The following is a 15,927-nucleotide window of genomic DNA, read 5'->3' on the forward strand; positions in this document are numbered from 1 at the left end:
GAACATGTATATGGATGTCATAATAAGTATGAATGAACATGTGTATGCATGAAGTAAGACATGGTTTAGACATAACATCAACTTGATCATGAAAACAATTTAAGGTATTAAATACATGCATGTTAAGGTTCAATATGATCACAAAGAAAGGTTCAACATCATACAAAAAGTTTGAACATGTAAGCATACAAGTCATACAAAGACATGTTACTGCAAGTTTAAAGCATTTGTAAACACATAAACAAAGACAAACACAAGGGAACACATGCACACAAAGGTCCAACAAGACATGAAATAATGATATGTGAATCATGGACCAATGGGAAAATAAGCACACAAAATTTCATGGCATATTAACAAAAGTTCAAAGCACATAAACATGTAAACATACATTAAAGTAAGTCAAAATTAGGTAAAAACCAAGAGGCACATATTAACAACATCAAAAAAAATTCATATCTGATTCACAACATTCATACAAGTCATGGTGATCAAGAAAAATTAAAGTATCAATCAAAGAAAGTCATTTGAAACAAAGATGAATGACATAACAATTCATGAACATGTATATGCATGTCATAATAAGTATGAATGAACATGTGTATGCATGAAGTAAGACATGGTTTAGACATAACATCAACTTGATCATGAAAATAATTTAAGGTATTAAATACATGCATGTTAAGGTTCAATATGATCACAAAGAAAGGTTCAACATCATACAAAAAGTTTGAACATGTAAGCATACAAGTCATACAAAGACATGTTACTACAAGTTTAAAGCATTTGTAAACACATAAACAAAGACAAACACAAGGGAACACATGCACACAAAGGTCCAACAAGACATGAAATAATGATATGTGAATCATGGACCAATGGGAAAATAAGCACACAAAATTTCATGGCATATTAACAAAAGTTCAAAGCACATAAACATGTAAACATACATTAAAGTAAGTCAAAATTAGGTAAAAACCAAGAGGCACATATTAACAACATAAAAAAAAAAATCATATATAATTCACAACATTCATACAAGTCATGGTGATCAAGAAAAATTAAAGTATCAATCAAAGAAAGTCATTTGAAACCCTAAAACAATCCTAAACAGGTACCAACTTTAGACAAGTTGTTACCACAAAATATTTCTAAGGCAGGATGAGAGCATAATTAATGAAAGAGTTCTGTGAATGTGGGGGTCATACCCTACCAAAAGATAAAGAGATGTTGGAAGCAAGCAAGAAGAAAAAACAAACCAAAGGACGAAGCCGACGGGGAAAGTTGGCCTCGTCGACAGGCCATTCTGTCGACCGACGCAAGGTTTGGGACTTAAAGAATTATAGTCAAATATACAGAAGACAGCTTCGCCCTAATGTCTGGGCGGGAGAAATTTGAAATTCAAAATAAATAGCAGTTCCAAAAGGAATAAGAGCGCCATAATGTGGAGCAGTTAGCAAGACATGGGTGCGGCGGTTATGCAGATCGTGTGACATAACATCTGCTAGTTTCTAGGAGTTTAGCTTATGAGTAGTTTCCTCTAATTTAGTATAAACAGAAGTATCCCACAAGGAGCTCGAGGTGTTCACTTTGTACTACGAAATCACTTGTAAGAAAACTTCCCATTCCCAGCGCGAGGAAGCAAGAGTTTTTTCTAAGAGTGCCATGTACGTGAATCACCACATTTATTTCAATGCAACTTCCCTACTTTTCAATTGTTCCCGTTGAACATTTTATCTTAATTTCTTTTACTTTTGAGTTATCATTTTACGTTGTCGTTTACGTTGTCGACATTGATTCTATTACGATAGTAGAGTTCACCAAAAGCGTGTTCGTCGTATACATCTTTTGAATGTTATAACGTTATCGGTCACGAGTCACCTATAGGCGATAACATTGTCTAAAACCGTTCGTGTGGAAAAACCCTACGCTTGTTCGACACTTTGTTAGGAGTCGTTCCTCACAAAGTCATTCCGTCGAAGTTTGGACAAGTCTCACTTGCACTAGCACATGTCCTAGGATCAACTGGTCAATCCTGCAAGTAACCCTTCGTTTTAAAGCCTAGGGGGGACCAGCGGTTGTTTACCAATTTACACAGTAAACAAAGTGGCACGCCCAGTGGGACGATGCTAGAGCAGTTGTGAAATTGCATGAAACTTAGAAGTGGCAAGCTATATAGTAAGTCACGAAGTAGTGTGAAAATGTCAGAAACTAACATTGATGAAGTTCCACGAGGAACTTTATCCAATACGGAAACAGTAGTCTCGCAGGTTGCCACTTTGCCGCCGATGACAAGTGCAGCCCTAACCATGTTGACTACGGGTGCGGTTGGAACATCAATTCCTCAGCCTCCACCGGGGGGTTCAGGATCAACGATAACGACGTTCAGACCTTATGTGCCTCGCTTTGGCACCTCATATCCGCTTTATGGAATGTCGTATTCCTTAATGCCAGGATATCAGTCGACATCCAGTGCAACACTGTTTTCAGATACAAATCCTCCCTTGCAAGGATCAGCACAAAGGGGCAACATAAGGAACACTACTCAGAACAGAACCATGCCGCTGTCGAACACTTCAGTAGCGGTGTTGAGACAGCAAATGGACGATAGTAACCATGAATTGGTTAACATGTTGACCAACCAGATGGGCACAGTCTTCAATCCACTAATACAAGAATCTGCTGAAACAAACAGACAGGTGGCGAACCAATTGACACGCTTATGCAATTTTCTGGGGGCACCGACCCGACAGATGACGTCAATGATTAGACTGACTATTCTTGTGCAGATAGAGATAGGGGCAGCGAAGGAGGAGACAGTCCACGAAGGACAAATCATTAGACCCCTTCAACATCAAGGTGTTGAATCAGGAGTTGCGGGACGTAACCAGATGGTAATGGTTAACCGACACCAGGATGCTGATCAAATCGTCGACCAACATCGACAAGAAGACTTGGCGGTGGAAAATAATTTGACAACTATTGTCGAAAGGATTATGGCTAGAAATGGCATGGGTGCCACATTACAAAGGCCATTATACGCTTCCCCGTTAGCTCAATTTATTCTCCAAGTCGAGGCGCCTAGGGGGATGAAAGTGCCTAAGTACACTAAATTTGGGGGAGAGTCTGGTGAATCGACAATAGAGCACGTCGCCAGATACTTAACAGAGTCAGGGGATCTAGCTCATAATGAATGTTTAAGAGTAAAAAACTTTCCCTCCTCTCTGACCAAGGCTGCCTTCGCATGGTTTACTTCGTTGGCCCCAAGTTCAATCGACTCATGGGCCAAATTAGAAAAGAAGTTCCATGAACAGTTTTACGAAGGACACTCCAAAATTAGTTTGGCAGAATTGTCTAGTATTAAGAGAAGGTTTGCTGAAAGTATAGATAATTATTTGAATCGTTTTAGGTCCTTAAAAGCTAGGTGATTTAAGCAAGTGCAAGAACATGAACTAGTTCAAATGGCCGCAGGAGGTTTAGATTATTCCATTAGGTGTCGCATCCGCGAAAAACAACCGGCGGGCTAAAACAAAACAACACATAGCCGCCACCGTGCGTTATTTATCCCAAAGGAGGGAAAGGAAACGCTCGAAGTAAACCTGGAAAAGACATGGTCTCGCGACCAAAGAGAGATGGGATCGGGAGTCGGTTATGCGAAGGGAAGGTATTAGCACCCCTACGCATCCGTCGTACTCGACGGGATCCACGCTCAAAAGAAAAGAATAAGGTTGCTAAAACAGAAGTTGCTCACAAACATCACACACACACACACACACTGGAAACAACACAGGTGGGAAAAGAGGGGAAAGGGCTCGCTAGGATATCGCATCATATGCCTACGTATCTCATCTGGAATGAGAATCAGAGCTACCGTAGTTCGGCTCACAGACGCTGAAACAAACACACGCACAGACGCTGAGACATCAAAATAAACACACAAACAGGCAAACATGGAAAACGAATGCCAATCGCTGGACTTACATCAGATTCCGAACCAACAAACACAAACACAGGAAACCGACTGCCAATCGCTGGGCTTACGTCGGACTCCACACAGACAAACACCAATAGGATACGGACTGCCAATTGTAACACCCGAGGTCGGAGAGGCCGAAGAGGGGTTACATGAAACATCCGAGGGTGATAGGAGTGGTTGTCGATGCATGAGGCATGACAATGAGACACTTCTAGCAGCTTCTAGGGGAAAAACCGAATTCACATCGGAATGAGAGGGCTCCTGAGGCTATGCAGGTATGGGACTGCATGGTTGAATGAAGGCTTATAAGGATTAATTGGTACTACCTATATCAACAAGATGCATCTTCTTTTCGGTAGCCCAATAGATAAGAACTCCATAGTTAAGCGTGCTTGACTTGGAGTAGTATTGGGATGGGTGACCTTCTGGGAAGTTTCCCGGAAAGTGTGTGAGTGAGGACAAAACATGCCGAAAAGACCCGTGTTGGTTTGTGGGGTTAGTCGATAATCCTGAAAGCAGTTTGGGGTGTTACAAATGGTATCAGAGCCATACCTCTCATAGTACGATGTGGTTCGGGGACGAACCAAGCGGAAGCTGGTGGGCATGTAACACCCGAGGTCGGAGAGGCCGAAGAGGGGTTACATGAAACATCCGAGGGTGATAGGAGTGGTTGTCGATGCATGAGGCATGACAATGAGACACTTCTAGCAGCTTCTAGGGGAAAAACCGAATTCACATCGGAATGAGAGGGCTCCTGAGGCTATGCAGGTATGGGACTGCATGGTTGAATGAAGGCTTATAAGGATTAATTGGTACTACCTATATCAACAAGATGCATCTTCTTTTCGGTAGCCCAATAGATAAGAACTCCATAGTTAAGCGTGCTTGACTTGGAGTAGTATTGGGATGGGTGACCTTCTGGGAAGTTTCCCGGAAAGTGTGTGAGTGAGGACAAAACATGCCGAAAAGACCCGTGTTGGTTTGTGGGGTTAGTCGATAATCCTGAAAGCAGTTTGGGGTGTTACACCAATCGCTGGGCTTACATCCATATCCTAACACACAAGAAGGAAATCAAACAAACAGGTTACTAAGGAGTCTGGCACTCGAGCCTAGTAACTGTCAAGCCAACACACACAAAAAGGAAAAGGGTGAACACACAGACTAACAGGGAGTCGGGAACTCGAGCCTGATAGCTGTCAAACAAAACACACGCAAAAAAGAAAAGGGTGCCCGGAGAGGTCTCGTACGACCTCCTGCCTACGTACCTCATCTGGTATGACGATCAGGGCAACGTAGTTCCCCTTAACAGGGGAGAAACTTTCTCCTAACCAGAGACCGGGAAATGACCAACTAGAAGGGAGACTGACTCGAGCCTAATAGTTATCATGTATTCCACAATGGTCCTAGGTTAAGTTTTCTATCTAACTTGCACAGGCAGCAAGCTATCCTAAACAGGCAAAGCAAAGCATACAAGCAACACAAAGCAAACATACACACAATTAGCACACACTGTAACACCCTTCTAAAATACCCCAAATATTTAATCAAAATAACAAATATGTATCTATCAGAGTAATTATGCAATTAAGGGTGCCACACAATATTTCACACTATTCATCAAAGTAGCTTGTCATGCTCATTTATTTATCAAATAAAACAGTTGCATAATACGCAGCGGATAGAGATCAAATCGATCATTCAAAACATGCAACATACTACATGTAAACTGGTTCAACAATCAACAACACAATTAAAATGTTCCCTCCCGATGTTACATCTATCAGAGCATGACCCACTAAGGAGACTACACTAGACTCCAAGCATTAGCTTCTACTCAATCACTGCTCGTTACCTGAAAAATAGTTGTAAGGGTGAGTTCCTCAATCGATATAATAAGCATTATAAAATATCATGTCATGTTAAGTAATTTAACACATTAATCACCCTAATCACATAACGCATTCAGTAACGGTACATCAACTCAACATCATGCTCAATACCAATAAAACTCATACTCATACTCAATATCAACCCAAATACACGTATAATATTGGAATACATCCATTCATATTATACGCCATACATATATTATGCAATGAGACTCCATGCATGCGGTACCGACTATTCTTGAACATATAGTTCAAGCTCACCGATCAAACCCAGATACGGCTACCAAGCCCACTAGTCCCACTCATTTGAGACCTAGTGACTCACTCACTAATTACTCACCACGGGAATTAGCTACCACCAACTCACTAATTCCTCACTATGGGAATTAGCTACCACCATAAAGACTATAATATGCATGCTAAATCACCTAGCAATGCAAACATCAACCACAGTCCATAATGACTAACTCACTAATTCCTCACTATGGGAATTAGCTACCACCATAAAGCCACAGTATGCATACTAATTCACCTAGCAATGCAACATCATCAACAACAATCCACAATGGACATATGCTCACACTCTAAGCCATAAAACAGTCCATTCACCAACACATGCATAATATATACATTCACAACATTATGCATATCATCATACATCATCAACACATGTATCAAACACCATATCATGTCAAATAATTAATCACAGTATTAGCACACTCTACTAATACCCTTACTACTCAAAACAACAGGAAATAATCCCTATTACATCATCTGCCAACATATGCCAACCATCAATTAAGTACACAACATTTAAAACACCAATTTTCCACTCTGCAACAGTGTTAACCGGTTAACGCCCTGGGTTAACCGATTAACCCAGCATAAACACGCTTCCTGCCCAAAACTTAACAGTGTTAACCGGTTAACGCCCTGGGTTAACCGGTTAACGCAGCACAAACAGCAATTTCTCAGAAAACACAACAGTGTTAACCGGTTAACGCCCTGGGTTAACCGGTTAACGCAGACAAAACAGCAATTTCTGCGCTAACACAAAGCAGAATGCAGAATTCTCCGCATTTTCCGCCGTTGGAGGACTTCCGGACCTCCGATTCCAATTCCGTAAAAAGCTATACGTTAGGGAAATTACAACACACTCAATTACAGGTTTAATTTCAGTTTTTACACAACATCTCCATCACAATTTTCAGCATTCAACAATCCCAATTAGGGTCAATTCAACGGTTTATCACTACCCATTACATGCTAACCCATAATACCCATTAAACGACGATAAACCCCCCTTACCTGAGTTAATCCGGCAATTCTCCAAGCTCCAAGCTTTTCTCTTCTCCAATCTTCTTCCTCTTGCTCTGCCTCTTTGCCCTTTCTCCCCTTTCTCAATCGCTTCTCTGCTTTTTCACGTAAAAACCTTTCTTTACCAAATGGGCTCTTTTCCTTATTTCCAACTTATATATATTTTCCAATTTATATTATTATTCCAATAATAATAATAATTCAATAATTCCAAAATAATAATAATAATAATCCAATTATCTAATTAAATTAATAAATATATTATTAACTTAATTTAAATAATTATCATATTATTATCGGGGTGTTACAACTCTCCCCCACTAAAAGAGTTTTCGTCCTCGAAAACATACCTCAAGCGAATAACTCCGGATAAGACTCCTTCATCTGACTCTCCAGTTCCCAAGTCACATTGCCACCTGCTGGTCCTCCCCAAGCTACCTTCACCAAGGCAATCTCTTTACCCCGCAACTGCTTCAACTCTCGATCCTCGATCCTCATAGGTGATGTTTCAACAGTCAGGTTATCTCTCACCTGTACATCATCTACTTGGACTACATGCGACGGATCATGAATGTACCTCCTCAACTGAGACACATGAAAAACCTCATGCAAATTCGCAAGCGACGGCGGTAAAGCGATACGATAGGCTACCTCCCCTATCCTCTCCAAAATCTGATAAGGACCAATAAATCGAGGTGTCAACTTCTTCGACTTCAAAGCTCGACCAACCCCAGTTATCGGAGTAACACGGAGAAACACATGATCTCCCTCTTGAAACTCAAGTGACTTCCTCCTCTTGTCATGATAACTCTTCTGACGACTCTGAGCAATCCTCATCTTCTCCTGAATCATCTTAATCTTTTCCGTAGTCTGTTGAACAATCTCCGGTCCAACCACAGCACTCTCACCGGACTCATACCAACATAAAGGTGTCCGACATCTCCTACCATACAAAGCTTCAAACGGTGCCATACCAATGCTCGAATGAAAACTATTGTTGTAGGTAAACTCAATCAAAGGCAAATAACAATCCCAAGCACCTCCCTTCTCCAAAACACAAGCTCTCAAAAGATCCTCCAGTGACTGAATCGTCCTCTCAGTCTGACCATCAGTCTGCGGATGATATGCAGAACTCAATCTCAGCTTAGTTCCCAAAGCCCTCTGCAAACCTTCCCAAAACTTCGATGTAAATCTAGGATCTCTGTCCGAAACAATACTCGATGGAATACCATGCAAACTTACAATTTTCTCAATATACAACTCAGCTAACCTCTCTAACGGATAATCCATTCTGATCGGAATGAAATGAGCCGACTTCGTCAATCTATCAACAATCACCCAAATGGCTTCAAAATTCTTACTTGTCCTTGGTAAACCAGAAACAAAATCCATACTGATACTATCCCACTTCCACTCTGGGATAGCCAACGGTTGCATTAGCCCAGACGACTTCTGATGCTCAATCTTTGACTTCTGGCAAGTCAAACAAGAATAAACAAAACTCGCAATTTCTCTCTTCATTCCCGGCCACCAAAATAACTTTTTCAAATCATGATACATCTTCGTAGCTCCAGGATGAATACTCAATCCACTACGATGTCCTTCCTCAAGAATACTCTTCTTAAGTTCGGTAACGTCCGGAATACACACCCGATTACCAAATTTCAAAACACCATTCTCATCAACTCTGAATTCACCACCTTGACCTTGATTCACTAGAGTCAACTTATCAACCAAGAGCACATCGGATTTCTGACCCTCTCTAATCTCATCCAGAATACCACTCGTTAATTTCAACATTCCCAATTTAACACTATTGTGAGTACTCTCACACACCAAACTCAAGTCTCTAAACTGCTCAATTAAATCCAATTCCCTAACCATTAACATAGACATATGCAATGATTTCCGACTCAATGCATCAGCCACTACGTTTGCTTTACCCGGATGGTAATTCAAACCAAAGTCATAATCCTTCAGAAATTCTAACCATCTCCTCTGTCTCATATTCAGCTCTTTCTGATCAAACAAATACTTTAAACTCTTATGGTCACTGAAAACCTCAAATCTTGATCCGTACAAGTAATGCCTCCATAACTTAAGAACAAATACCACCGCTGCCAACTCTAAATCGTGTGTCGGATAGTTCCTCTCATGAACCCTCAGCTGTCTCGAAGCATAAGCTATAACCTGCTTATTCTGCATCAACACACCACCCAAACCCAACAATGAAGCATCACAGTAAACCTCAAATGATTCCGACGAACTCGGTAATATCAGAATAGGAGCAGTAGTTAACCTCCTCTTTAACTCTTGGAAACCTTCTTCACATTTTGAGTCCCAAACGAATGCTTGCCCCTTTCTAGTCAACATCGTCAACGGTAACGCCAACTTAGAAAATCCCTCAATAAACTTCCTATAATAACCAGCCAAACCAAGGAAACTTTGAATCTCAGCAACAGACTTCGGAGCTTCCCACTTAGATACCGCTTCCCACTTAGATACCGCTTCTATCTTAGAAGGATCAACAGCAACACCACCTCTTGAAATCACATGACCAAGAAAACTAACTTCTTCTAACCAAAATTCACACTTGGATAGTTTAGCAAATAACTTCTTTTCTCGTAGAACTTCTAAAACCACTCTCAAATGCTCAGCATGCTCTTCTTCAGATTTCGAATACACCAAAATGTCATCAATAAACACCACGACAAACTTGTCTAGGTACGGATGGAAAATCCTATTCATATACTCCATAAATACTCCAGGCGCATTAGTCACACCAAAAGGCATTACAGAATACTCATAATGTCCATACCTTGTTCTGAAAGCAGTCTTCTGAATATCCTCAGTTTTCACACGTATCTGATGATACCCAGATCTCAAATCTATCTTGCTGAACACGTTCGCACCAACCAACTGATCCATCAAATCATCAATCCTCGGCAAAGGATACCGATTCTTGATCGTCACTTTATTCAGTTGCCTGTAGTCCACACACAACCTCATAGTACCTTCTTTCTTCTTAACCAATAACACTGGTGCACCCCACGGTGACACACTCGGACGAATAAATTTCTTATCCAACAGATCTTCCAACTGACTCTTCAATTCAGTTAACTCAACAGCAGACATACGGTACGGAGCCATCGATATCGGTCTAGTACCAGGTACCAAATCAATCGAGAACTCAACTTCACGCTCTGGCGGCAATTCATTCACCTCTTCCGGAAACACATCAGGAAAATCACACACCACAGCTAGATCGCAAATCACCAGTTTATCTTTAGCCTCCAAAGTCGCTAACAGCATAAACAACTCTGCCCCATCTGCTACTGCCTCATCCACTTGCCTCGCTGATAGAAACAATTCCTTTCCTTCCTCAACCTCAGGAAATATCACAGTCTTATCAAAACAATTGATAGAAACTCGGTTAAACACCAACCAGTTCATACCCAAGATAACATCAATCTGCACTAGTGGAAGACACACAAGGTCCATTCCAAAGTCTCTACCAAAAATACTCAAAGGACAATTTAAACAAACTGAAGTAGTAGTCACTGAACCCTTCGCAGGAGTATCAATCACCATACTTCCATGCATCTCAGCTATCTCTAACTTAAGTTTCACAGCACAATCCAAAGATATAAAGGAATGAGTCGCACCTGTGTCAATAATAGCTACAAGAGGAAAGCCATTAATATAACACGTACCTCGGATCAAACGATCATCTGCAGAAGTCTCCGAACCCGATAAAGCAAAGACCTTGCCTCCCGACTGGTTCTCTCTCTTCGGCTTAGGACACTGTGGGCTAATATGACCCAGCTCTCCACAGTTGAAACAAGTCACAGTCTTCGACCGGCACTCTGCAGCCAAATGACCACCTTTTCCACATTTGAAACACTTCCTCTCAGCACTGGTACACTCATGGACACGATGTCCAGCCTGACCACATCTGTAGCACTTAGCAGGGGCACTAGAGTCTCCCCCACTAGGCCTCTTCATCCCACTCTGTCTCTGGAAACCTTTGCCAGCTGCATACGGTTTCCCACGATCATTCTGATTCTTGCCTTTCCTATCAACCCTTTGCTGATAGCTCTCTGCTCTAGCCTTGGTATCCTGTTCAAAAATCCTGCAACAGTCAACCAAATCAGAAAACACTCTAATCCGCTGATATCCAATAGCCTGTTTGATCTCGGGACGCAACCCGTTCTCAAACTTCACACATTTTGAAAATTCTCCAGCAGCCTCATCATAAGGAGTGTAATACTTCGACAGCTCTGTGAACTTAGCAGCATACTCAGTAACAGACCGATTGCCCTGCTTCAATTCCAAGAACTCTATCTCTTTCTTTCCTCTGACATCCTCTGGAAAGTACTTCCTCAGGAATCTCTCTCTGAATACAGTCCAAGTGATCTCAGCATTCCCAGCAGTTTCCAACTCAGTGCGGGTAGCAACCCACCAATCATCTGCTTCTTCTGACAGCATATGCGTACCGAACCTGACCTTCTGGTTATCGGCACACTCAGTCACTCGGAAGATCCTCTCGATCTCCTTCAACCACTTCTGAGCGCCATCTGGATCGTATGCTCCCTTAAACATTGGAGGATTGTTCTTCTGGAACTCACTCAGTTGACGAGCAGCTCCCATTCCTACAACATTCGGATTCCCTCCAAGTACTCCAGCTAGCATACCCAGAGCCTCAGCAATAGCAGCATCGTCTCTACCTCTTCCAGCCATCTCTATTCTGAAAACCCAACAAGCTAAAACAATAAGTACTGATAGGGTTACACAACACCTATCCTGTACAGGGAAACAGAATAATTACGACTCGACTCGACCGACTATGCTCTGATACCACTAATGTAACACCCTTCTAAAATACCCCAAATATTTAATCAAAATAACAAATATGTATCTATCAGAGTAATTATGCAATTAAGGGTGTCACACAATATTTCACACTATTCATCAAAGTAGCTTGTCATGCTCATTTATTTATCAAATAAAACAGTTGCATAATACGCAGCGGATAGAGATCAAATCGATCATTCAAAACATGCAACATACTACATGTAAACTGGTTCAACAATCAACAACACAATTAAAATGTTCCCTCCCGATGTTACATCTATCAGAGCATGACCCACTAAGGAGACTACACTAGACTCCAAGCATTAGCTTCTACTCAATCACTGCTCGTTACCTGAAAAATAGTTGTAAGGGTGAGTTCCTCAATCGATATAATAAGCATTATAAAATATCATGTCATGTTAAGTAATTTAACACATTAATCACCCTAATCACATAACGCATTCAGTAACGGTACATCAACTCAACGTCATGCTCAATACCAATAAAACTCATACTCATACTCAATATCAACCCAAATACACGTATAATATTGGAATACATCCATTCATATTATACGCCATACATATATTATGCAATGAGACTCCATGCATGCGGTACCGACTATTCTTGAACATATAGTTCAAGCTCACCGATCAAACCCAGATACGGCTACCAAGCCCACTAGTCCCACTCATTTGAGACCTAGTGACTCACTCACTAATTCCTCACCACGGGAATTAGCTACCACCAACTCACTAATTCCTCACTATGGGAATTAGCTACCACCATAAAGACTATAATATGCATGCTAAATCACCTAGTAATGCAAACATCAACCACAGTCCATAATGACTAACTCACTAATTCCTCACTATGGGAATTAGCTACCACCATAAAGCCACAGTATGCATACTAATTCACCTAGCAATGCAACATCATCAACAACAATCCACAATGGACATATGCTCACACTCTAAGCCATAAAACAGTCCATTCACCAACACATGCATAATATATACATTCACAACATTATGCATATCATCATACATCATCAACACATGTATCAAACACCATATCATGTCAAATAATTAATCACAGTATTAGCACACTCTACTAATACCCTTACTACTCAAAACAACAGGAAATAATCCCTATTACATCATCTGCCAACATATGCCAACCATCAATTAAGTACACAACATTTAAAACACCAATTTTCCACTCTGCAACAGTGTTAACCGGTTAACGCCCTGGGTTAACCGGTTAACGCAGCATAAACACGCTTCCTGCCCAAAACTTAACAGTGTTAACCGGTTAACGCCCTGGGTTAACCGGTTAACGCAGCACAAACAGCAATTTCTCAGAAAACACAACAGTGTTAACCGGTTAACGCCCTGGGTTAACCGGTTAACGCAGACAAAACAGCAATTTCTGCGCTAACACAAAGCAGAATGCAGAATTCTCCGCATTTTCCGCCGTTGGAGGACTTCCGGACCTCCGATTCCAATTCCGTAAAAAGCTATACGTTAGGGAAATTACAACACACTCAATTACAGGTTTAATTTCAGTTTTTACACAACATCTCCATCACAATTTTCAGCATTCAACAATCCCAATTAGGGTCAATTCAACGGTTTATCACTACCCATTACATGCTAACCCATAATACCCATTAAACGACGATAAACCCCCTTACCTGAGTTAATCCGGTAATTCTCCAAGCTCCAAGCTTTTCTCTTCTCCAATCTTCTTCCTCTTGCTCTGCCTCTTTGCCCTTTCTCCCCTTTCTCAATCGCTTCTCTGCTTTTTCACGTAAAAACCTTTCTTTACCAAATGGGCTCTTTTCCTTATTTCCAACTTATATATATTTTCCAATTTATATTATTATTCCAATAATAATAATAATTCAATAATTCCAAAATAATAATAATAATAATCCAATTATCTAATTAAATTAATAAATATATTATTAACTTAATTTAAATAATTATCATATTATTATCGGGGTGTTACACACACTATATACAAGCAAAGTGGGCTCACACAAGGGTTAGGCTGTGAAACACAAGCCAACTGTAATCGGGTGATGTTAGCTCTTAACCCTAACATTGAGAGTTAGGGTGAAGCAGATGAAATGGGAAGTGAGGGGTGTGCCTCACAGCTCTTATCCTTGGCCAGGGAGAGCTTTAGACAAAGGAAGTGTGGGTTCAGAAAGTGGGAACCCTTATACACTTATGACTGACTCAACAAGGGATCTTGGGTTAATATCCACAATGCGTCAACACCAGTTGTGTGAGCAAAGGGATGACACACTGACTAGAAGGAGATGGACTACACATCTCTTTTATCTGCCAATTGCCTTATCAAAGGTCTTTTCCTGCTTGGCGCAAAAGTAAACATACACAAGCATTGCCTCTTAAGGAGGACTTCAGACAGGTGCCTGGCCAAGTAACAGGCCAGGTCTTCCAGACTACATGAAGTCAGTGGGTTATACCTCAATTGGTTAAGCAACCAAGCAACAGCGCAAGCAAGTTCACAATGAACTATATCAACTAATGTACCTAAAAACAATCTAACACAATTAGTACTCAACTCAAAAAGTCAAACAGACAGTTATAAGTCAACAGTTAACTGTACATAGTCAAACAACAATGCAAGCAAGCTATGCATCAAGGCAAAGCTCAAGCCCAACTCAAATGACTTAGAAGCCACCTACAAAACAAACTCAAGATTAGTTCAACATTGACCAATTAGTCAACCCAAGCAAGTGAATCATTTCCCTCATAGCCATATGCTTCTTAACCTGCAAACCAAGCTCAAACATGAGAACTAACCACTAGGACAAGGCCTAGGGTCAAAGAGGGAGAAATAATTCAAAACAGAACATGAAAATTGGCACAAATCAAGTTCAATCAAATTAGAACAATGTCCAAGTGGTCTCACATTCATATCATACACCAATTTCATTTCACAAAACAAATATTGCAAAGCATGCAAGTTCAAAGCTCATTGACCCAAACAGAATGAATCAATCCAAACTAACTCAAAAATAACTCAATAAATCTCAAGAAAAATCATGGCTAAACAGCATTCATCATATGATCATCACACCAAAATTCAAGTCATTTGGACAAAGGAAAGCATGTCAATTAAATTCATCAAGTCAAAGCATGGCAAAACAAGCTCAAACAAAGCACAAATAGATGCATCAACTTCACTCAAGCACAAAACAGAATCCACACATGATAAATGTATCAAACTAAAGCCACAGCAAACTTTAGTGTGTCTAGAATCAATCCACAAAATTTCAAGTCCATAGGATAAACACCAAGAATTTCACAAATCATCTAAGATCATGACTCTCACAAGGTCCACAAATGACAAGACAGAGGAGAAAATCTCAAACAAATTGTAAATGCATCCAAAAATTCCACAAAAATTCACAAGAAATCCTAACATCCATAGGTATCATCATGCAAAAATTCACATCAACTGAAGTTCATATGGCATGGCAAATAAAATCAGCAAGTTGGACAAGAAATGGTGTGACACACATTGTCACACCTATATTGATCAGATCATATCTCACAAACCAGAAATGCAAAAGTTGCAAACTCAATGCCAAAATGTCAATTAGGATCTCTAGTTTACACATGTAAATTTTCAGCTTCATTGGATCAATCATCATTATTTCACAACAAGAATGGCAAGCAAGGTGCAAGAGATGCCATGTAAACATAAACCCTAGCCAAAATAAAAATCCACACGTGCACAAATTCTGGAAAAATCATCATTAAATAGTAGACATGATAAGGATCATTGTGCAAAAAATTCCACATCAATTGGACAATTCATCATGAAATTATGAATTTTTCAAATGGAGAAAAAATT

This window comes from Lathyrus oleraceus, chromosome 4 (assembly GCF_024323335.1).
Source record: "Lathyrus oleraceus cultivar Zhongwan6 chromosome 4, CAAS_Psat_ZW6_1.0, whole genome shotgun sequence".
Taxonomy (NCBI): Eukaryota; Viridiplantae; Streptophyta; class Magnoliopsida; order Fabales; family Fabaceae; genus Lathyrus; species Lathyrus oleraceus.